The following is a 9,250-nucleotide window of genomic DNA, read 5'->3' as shown; positions in this document are numbered from 1 at the left end:
GTGACTGCATCTTCTGCATGGGACGGGAGCACACTTTTCAGTGCGGGAAAAGAAGGCCTCCCCACTGGAATCCAGGGCGCCTCCTAGACCACCAGGTACTTTCGTGAAAAATCTCCAGCGAGGAAGCAATTGCCCGCGGGGAAGAACTCAGAGGAATTTCTGGGCCAATATTTTTTATTACATTTAGTGCACAGCAGGCTGCAGTTAGTCTGCTCTGATAATCTTGTGAATTAAGGAAACAGTCATGTATTGTATTATGTAGGGCTCTGTTGGGCTGGAGAGTGTGAGTGTTACATGTTGGTAAAAATTATTCTTTCATCTTTGACATTGGTGTCTTATGTCTCGTTGCACAATCAGTTGTACATTAGGCAGCGTAGTGGCATAGAGTAGTGAGGAAAGGCTCACTCCTCCCCTTCCCCATTCAAGACAACTGGTCAATGATGAGCTGCCTACATAAGGCTCTTGCAGCAGCCACATATCCACGCTGCCTTTCTCTATGGTCACGGTGGTTGCGGTATGGCTTCCTCGCCAGGCTCCTCTTCCTCTTCTTCCTCCTCTTCCTGCAATCCCCACTGGCAATGCCTGTCCCCTCATGATGGCTAAGTTGTGTAGTATGCAGCACATGACAATGAGCTCGGGGACCTGCTGAGGGGAGTATTGAAGGCTGCCTCCAGAATGGTCCAGATATCAGAAGCGCTGCTTTAGCATACTGATTGTCTGTTCGATGATGTTGCATGGCTGACATTATAGCATCACTCGGCTTCTGAGGCAGGGTTCCTGAAGGGGGTCATGAACCAGGTGGCTAGGCCGTATCCTATGTCCCTGATCAGCCAGCTCAGACCTCATCTTTGTCGCTGAAACATGTGTGACACACTGCTCTCATGCAAGATGAAAGCATCATGTGTGCTCCCTGGATAGCGGGCATTGACTGTGAGGATGCGCTGAGTGTGGCCACAGACCAGCTGAATGTTTAGGGAGTGGTATCCCTTTATGTCTTGGAAGACCTCTGCATTCTGTGTTGGTGCTCGCAGGGCGATGTGCATAGAGTCAATTGCACCCTGAACCTTGGGGAAGCCTTCTGGCTGTCCCTGCTCATTGGGAACTTTCTGAAGTCCATCCTGCACACATACAGTGCCCTTATCACCTGGCAAATGCAGCAATGTGTGGTGTGCTGCGAGATGCAGCATATGTCCCCTGCTGCTGCCTGGAAGGTGCCAGTGGCATAGAATGCCAGTACCGCAGTCACCTTCACCTCAGCGGGCAGCGCTACTCTGTAAGGTACTGGTCGGCTGTAGGTCTGTCTGCAGGAGCTGGCATATCTCTGTCAGCGCTTCTTTTCTGAAGCACAGCCTTCTAATGCACGGCGCATCAGAAACATGGAGGTATGACCGATGTTCCCTCTAAATCTGTTGGGGGTAAGGCTTCTAACCAAACGTCTGCGACCTCTTCGATTCCATTGCAAACCATGAACAATAAGCCTTCCAGCTTGAAGCCACCTGCTCATAACAATCAGCATGATTTGCTGCCTAACTAGCATTGCCCCCATTAAAATCTCTTACTGACGTGGGAAACAAAGGGTTAACTCACATAAAAGTGATGCTTTATAATGTCCACTAATATAGAAACATAGAAAACATATAAACATAGAAAATAGGTGCAGGAGTAGACCATTCGGCCCTTCGAGCTTGCACCGCCATTCAATGAGTTCATGGCTGAAAATGCAACTTCAGTACCCCATCCTGCTTTCTCACCATGCCCCTTGATCCACTAGTAGTAAGGACTACATCTAACTCCTTTTTGAATATATTTAGTGAATTGGCCTCAACAACTTTCTGTGGTAGAGAATTCCACAGGTTCACCACTCTCTGGGTGAAGAAGTTTCTTCTCATCTCAATCCTAAATGGCTTACCCCTTATCCTTAGACTGTGACCCCTGGTTCTGGACTTCCCCAACATTGGGAACATTCTCCCTGCATCTAATTTGTCTAAACCCGTCAGAATTTTAAACATTTCTATGAGATCCCCTCTCATTCTTCTGAACTCCAGTGAATACAAGCCCAGTTGATCCAGTCTTTCTTGATATGTCAGTCCCGCCATCCCGGGAATCAGCCTGGTGAACCTTCGCTGCACTCCCTCAATAGCAAGAATGTCCTTCCTCAAGTTAGGAGATCAAAACTGCACACAATACTCCAGGTGTGGCCTCACCAGGGCCCTGTACAACTGTCGTAACATCTCCCTGCCCCTGTACTCAAATCCCCTCGCTATGAAGGCCAACATGCCATTTGCTTTCTTAACTGCCTGCTGTACCTGCATGCCAACCTTCAGTGACTGATGTACCATGATACCCAGGTCTCGTTGCACCTCCCCTTTTCCTAAACTGTCACCATTCAGATAATAGTCTGTCTCTCTGTTTTTACCACCAAAGTGGATAACCTCACATTTATCCACATTATACTTCATCTGCCATGCATTTGCCCACTCACCTAACCTATCCAAGTCACTCTGCAGCCTAATAGCATCCTCCTCGCAGCTCACACTGCCACCCAACTTAGTGTCATCCGCAAATTTGGAGATACTACATTTAATCCCCTCGTCTAAATCATTAATGTACAATGTAAACAGCTGGGGCCCCAGCACAGAACCTTGCGGTACCCCACTAGTCATTGCCTGCCATTCTGAAAAGTACCCATTTACTCCTACTCTTTGCTTCCTGTCTGACAACCAGTTCTCAATCCACATCAGCACACTACCCCAAATCCCATGTGCTTTAACTTTGCACATTAATCTCTTGTGTGGGACCTTGTCGAAAGCCTTCTGAAAGTCCAAATACACCACATCAACTGGTTCCCCCTTGTCCACTCTACTGGAAACATCCTCAAAAAATTCCAGAAGATTTGACAAGCATGATTTCCCTTTCACAAATCCATGCTGACTTGGACCTATCATGTCACCTCTTTCCAAATGCACTGCTATGACATCCTTAATAATTGATTCCATCATTTTACCCACTACCGATGTCTGGCTGACCGGTCTGTAATTCCCCGTTTTCTCTCTCCCTCCTTTTTTAAAAAGTGGGGTTACATTGGCTACCCTCCACTCCATAGGAACTGATCCAGAGTCAATGGAATGTTAGAAAATGACTGTCAATGCATTCACTATTTCCAAGGACACCTCCTTAACTACTCTGAGATGGAGACCATCAGTCCTTGGGGATTTATCGACCTTCAATCCCATCAATTTCCCCAACACAATTTCCCGACTAATAAGGATTTCCCTCAGTTCCTCCTTCTTACTAGACCCTCTGACCTCTTTTATATCCGGAAGGTTGTTTGTGTCCTGCTTAGTGAATACCGAACAAAAGTACTTGTTTAATTGGTCTGCCATTTCTTTGAGCCCAGTTATGACTTCCCCTGATTCTGACTGCAGGGGACCTACGTTTGTCTTTACTAACCTTTTTCTCTTTACATATCTATAGAAGCTTTTGCAGTCCATTTTAATGTTCCCTGCAAGCTTCCTCTCGTACTCTATTTTCCCTGCCCTAATCAAACCCTTTGTCCTCCTCTGCTGAGTTCTAAATTTCTCCCAGTCCCCGGGTTTGCTGCTATTTCTGGCCAATTTGTATGCCACTTCCTTGGCTTTAATACTATCCCTGATTTCCCTTGATAGCCACGGTTGAGCCACCTTCCCTTTTTTATTTTTATGCCAGACAGGGATGTACAATTGTTGTAGTTCATCCATGTGGTCTCTAAATGTCTGCAGCTTTCTGCACGCAATCGTGGCAATCATTGACAACTGTGATCTAAGATTCTCCAGCCTTCATTTAAAAATTCTGCCAATTGTGTCTTCTGCACCCTAGGAATGCCTATTATTTTTGGTTGGGTCCTGGGGTGGACACCAAATCAGGCGTAATGCCTGAAAGTTACATCCGGGGCACGAGCGTAGTCTTGCATGATGATTGACATCATCCTGAAGGTCAAAACGAAGGGTGGGGCGGTAAGTTTTTGCGCCACTGCAAAGCCATTGCCGAAACTTTTGCCCGGGCGCAGAATCCTGGATGCCCCATTTGATGCCCAGAAACACCCTTTTGCACCCCGCCAAGGCGCAAAATGGAATGCAAATTAGCAGAAAATCCAGCCCATAATCTATTAATTTTGAAATATTAATCACTTTAATGTAAAATACCATTTATTTGCAGTGTAGCTTTCCGCCCACCCCGACCCCCCATCAAAGCAGCATCAATGTTCTGCCTACTTGTTATTTTTCTCCAACAAAAGTGAAGGAGTGTAGTGTGTATCCTTACAGCTTCGGGTGCAAAAGTCATGTCATACTTGTTTTCACATGTCATCGATTTTTACACTAGCCCATTTGTGAGGGATAAACCTTTACAAAGCAGTTGGTCATATATGACAATATCCAAAAACTAACAAACTACTCTCGTGAGACATCTCAAATGTGAAAATATTCCAAGTTAACACTAGGGCCGCAACCTTTACCTTGGAGTCGGGTTGCATGCATGCAGGCTGCATAACGGGTCGGGAGCCTGATATTGTGACAAAGTGATTATTTGCAACAGTTTTTTGTGTGTCCTTCTGCGCATACGTGGCCTAGACTCTGCCCCCGACATGCTACGCATGGGCACGACCGTCCTGGACTCTGCCCCCGACATGCTACGCATGGGCACGACCGTCCTGGACTCTGCCCCCGACATGCTACACATGGGCACGACCGTCCTGGACTCTGCCCCCGACATGCTACACATGGGCACGACCGTCCTGGACTCTGCCCCCGACATGCTACACATGGGCACGACCGTCCTGGACTCTGCCCCCGACATGCTACACATGGGCACGACCGTCCTGGACTCTGCCCCCGACATGCTACACATGGGCACGACCGTCCTGGACTCTGCCCCCAACATGCTACACATGGGCACGACCGTCCTGGACTCTGCCCCCAACATGCTACACATGGGCACGACCGTCCTGGACTCTGCCCCCAACATGCTACACATGGGCACGACCGTCCTGGACTCTGCCCCCAACATGCTACACATGGGCACGACCGTCCTGGACTCTGCCCCCAACATGCTACACATGGGCACGGCCGTCCTGGACTCTGCCCCCAACATGCTACACATGGGCACGACCGTCCTGGACTCTGCCCCCAACATGCTACACATGGGCACGACCGTCCTGGACTCTGCCCCCAACATGCTACACATGGGCACGACCGTCCTGGACTCTGCCCCCAACATGCTACACATGGGCACGACCGTCCTGGACTCTGCCCCCAACATGCTACACATGGGCACGACCGTCCTGGACTCTGCCCCCAACATGCTACACATGGGCACGACCGTCCTGGACTCTGCCCCCAACATGCTACACATGGGCACGACCGTCCTGGACTCTGCCCCCAACATGCTACACATGGGCACGGCCGTCCTGGACTCTGCCCCCAACATGCTACACATGGGCACGGCCGTCCTGGACTCTGCCCCCAACATGCTACACATGGGCACGACCGTCCTGGACTCTGCCCCCAACATGCTACACATGGGCACGACCGTCCTGGACTCTGCCCCCAACATGCTACACATGGGCACGACCGTCCTGGACTCTGCCCCCAACATGCTACACATGGGCACGACCGTCCTGGACTCTGCCCCCAACATGCTACACATGGGCACGACCGTCCTGGACTCTGCCCCCAACATGCTACACATGGGCACGACCGTCCTGGACTCTGCCCCCGACATGCTACGCATGGGCACGACCGTCCTGGACTCTGCCCCCTCCGTCCCGCGCATGCGCAGACTCCTCGAATCGGAAGTGGAGCCTATATCGTGAGGAGCCCTGCTGACCACGTTGCTTTGCTGAGACGCCCGGAGCTGCTGTCGACCATGTTGCTTTGCTGATTTAGACTTTTGTCTAAAATATCGCTGTGGCTTTCTGTGGGAGAGAAAAAAATCAGAGCTAGTGAGAGACTGGGAAGAGAGAGAGAGAGACTGGAGGAGAGTGAGAGAGGCTGGGGGGGAAGTGAGAGAGGTTGAGGGAGAGTGAGAGAGAGACTGGTGGGGGGAGAGTGAGAGAGAGACTGGGAGGGAGAGTGAGAGAGACTGTGGGAGAGAGAGACTGGGGGGGGGAGAGGGAGACTGGGGGAGAGTGAGAGAGACTAAGGAGGAGACAGATGGGATCATAGAGGAGAGAGAGGGAATTCAGGCAAGATGGATCACCTTCTTCCAATCCCCCCCTTTACGCCCACACCCGATTTCTCAGAAAGCTGGTTCATGTGTGACAAGTGACATCATTGCTGAAGATGAAATCCGGAAGTCATAACACTGTAACTATTAACTTCATACCCAATAAACCCGCTAACAATCTGTGACCCACACACAATGCCCCATATATAGCGTGGTGGGGAGTGGGGTGTAAGGTCAGAAAATTGACCTGGGATGGGACAGGATCATAGCGGGTGGGGGGGGGGCAGGAACTTGGGCTGGGGGGGCAGGAAATTGGGCTGGGGGCAGGAACTTGGACTGTGGGGAGCAGGAATTTGGGCTGGGCTGGGATGGGGCCGGAACTTGGGCTGAAGGGGCATGGACATGGACTGGGGCAGGAACCTGGGTTGGGATGAGGCAGGAACTTGGGCTGGAGGGGCATGGACATGGGCTGGGGGCAGGAACTTGGGTTGGGATGAGGCAGGAACTTGGGCTGAGGGGGGGCAGGATCTTGGGATGGGGCAGGAACATGGGCTGGGATGAAACAGAAACCAAGGTTGGGAGGGGCAGGAATGGGATGCGGGGGGCAGGAACTTGGGCTGGGATAGGGCAGGAATTTGAGTTGGGGGTATCAGAGATTTGGGCTGGGATGAGGCAGGAACCAGGACTGGGATGGGGCAGGAACTTGGGCTAGGGGATGGGCAGGAACTTGGGAGTGGGGGGAGGGGGGTTGTTGGGGAGATTTTAACCTGTGAGAGTGAGCTCTCTCCTGTCTGGAGTTGGCAGTCAGAATGGCTCAAATTACACTTTGCAAAGTTACTGATTACATAGGCAAGGTGATTCTAATTACACATTCCACAGAAACTGCTGGGTGTGTCTTATACTCCAATGGGACCAATCAGCAATCAGGTCATGTGATCAAGGGGACCCAATCAGAGCATTTTTCTGTTGCAAATAAACGCATCCATATTGTGAGCCGCATGTTCTTCAGTGCGACTTTTACTTAATGGCCCCAATTAAACCAGTCATGCGCATTTCCAGGTCCAGTTAAATGGAATGGGTCTGACTCATTTCCAGTGCTGACATTTAAAGCAGCCTTGCACACATCTTATTTGAAGGTTGATGTAGGAGTGAATATGTTAATATCCAGAAGTCTGAGTAGCATTATAAAGCTGATAAAAGTCTGGGTCATGGGGACACAAAGGGAGAGGGCCATGCCAAGAATTAACAATGCCCTCCCTCAATGTTCTATGGTGCAGGTAATTAGGTCCTCTTCCTACACAATAGATGAAAAAGACCACCCAAGGACACTAAAAGGGCATGATTGGAGGTCGCAGAGGAGGTCAGCAGCAGGGATGTTCTCATGAGGATGTGGATTCAGTGCAGAAAAAGATTCAATGATCTCCTGAGATCAGGACAAATGAATACAATGCTACACTCACATATATCCTGATGTACCTGTCACCACAACCCCATTACTCTGCATTACCAAGCATACTTCTGAAAATCATTCATCACACCAACTTACCTTGCAGGTCTATCCATCCCTCTCTGTCGACGTACATCCTCATGTCCCCATCTGACTAACCAACCCTGACACTTGCCCTCATCCTGATGCAATCATAAGAACATAAGAACATAAGAAATAGGAGCAGGAGTAGGCCATATGGACCATTGAGCCTGCTCTGTCATTTAATATGATCATGGCTGAACTAATCATGGACTCAGCTCTACTTTACTGCCCATTCCCCACAATTGTATATTCCCTTATCGCTCAAAAATATGTCTATCTCTGCCTTAAATATATTCAATGACCCAGCCTCCACAGCTCCCTGGGGCAGAGAATTCCACAGATTTACAACCTTCTGAGAGAAGAAATTCCTCCTCATCACAGTTTTAAATGGGCGGCCTCTTATTCTGAGACTATGCCCCCTAGTTTTAGTTTCCCCAATGAGTGGAAATATCCTATCTGCATCCACCTTGTCGAGCCCCCTTTTTATCTTATAAGTTTCAATAAGATCATCTCTCATTCTTCTGAACTCCAATGTGTATAGGCCCAAACTTCTCAAACTTCTGAACTTTCTCTGAACAGCCTCCAATGCAAGTATATCCTTCCTTAAATACGGATACCAAAACTGTATGCAGTACTCTAGGTGTGGCCTCACCAATACCCTGTACAGTTGTAGCAGGTCTTCTCTGCTTTAATACTCCATCCCCGTTGCAATAAAGGCCAACATTTCATATGCCTTCCTGATTACTTGCTGTACCTGCATACATACTTTTTGTGTTTCATGCACAAGGACCCCCAGGTCCCTCTGTACTGCAGCACTTTGCAATTTTTCTCCATTTAAATTATAATTTGCTTTTTTATTTTTTCTGCCAAGGTGGATAACCTCAAATTTTCCCATATTATACTCCATCTGTCAAATTTCTGCCCACTCTCTTAACCTGTCAATATCTCTGCAGATTTTTTATGTCCTCACAATTTGCTCTCCCACCCATCTTTGTATCATCAGCAAACTTGGCTACATTGCACTCGGTCCCTTCATCCAAGCCATTAATATAGATTGTAAATGGTTGAGGCACCAGCACTGATTCCTGCAGCACCCCACTGTTTACTGTTTGCCAACTGGAAAATTAACCATTTATCCCGACTCTCTGTTTGTTGTTAGTTAGCTAATCCTCTATCGATGCTAATATATTACCCCCAACCCTGAAAACGTTTATTTTGTGCAGTAACCTTTTATGTGGCACCTTATCGAATGCCTTTTGGACATCCAAATACACCACAGTCACTGGTTCCCCTTTATCTACCCTGCTCATTACATCCTCAAACAACTCCAGCAAATTTGTCAAACATGATTTCCCTTTCATAAAACTATGCTGACTCTGCTTGATTGAATCATGCTTTTCCAAATGTCCTGCTACTGCTTCCTTAATAATGGACTCCAGCATTTTCCCAACGACAGATGTTAGACTAACTGGTTTATAGTTTCCTGCTTTCTATCTGCCTCCTTTTTTAAATAGGGGC

This window comes from Pristiophorus japonicus, unplaced genomic scaffold (genome assembly GCF_044704955.1).
Source record: "Pristiophorus japonicus isolate sPriJap1 unplaced genomic scaffold, sPriJap1.hap1 HAP1_SCAFFOLD_226, whole genome shotgun sequence".
Taxonomy (NCBI): domain Eukaryota; kingdom Metazoa; phylum Chordata; class Chondrichthyes; family Pristiophoridae; genus Pristiophorus; species Pristiophorus japonicus.
Note: the sequence above shows the minus strand (reverse complement) of the source record.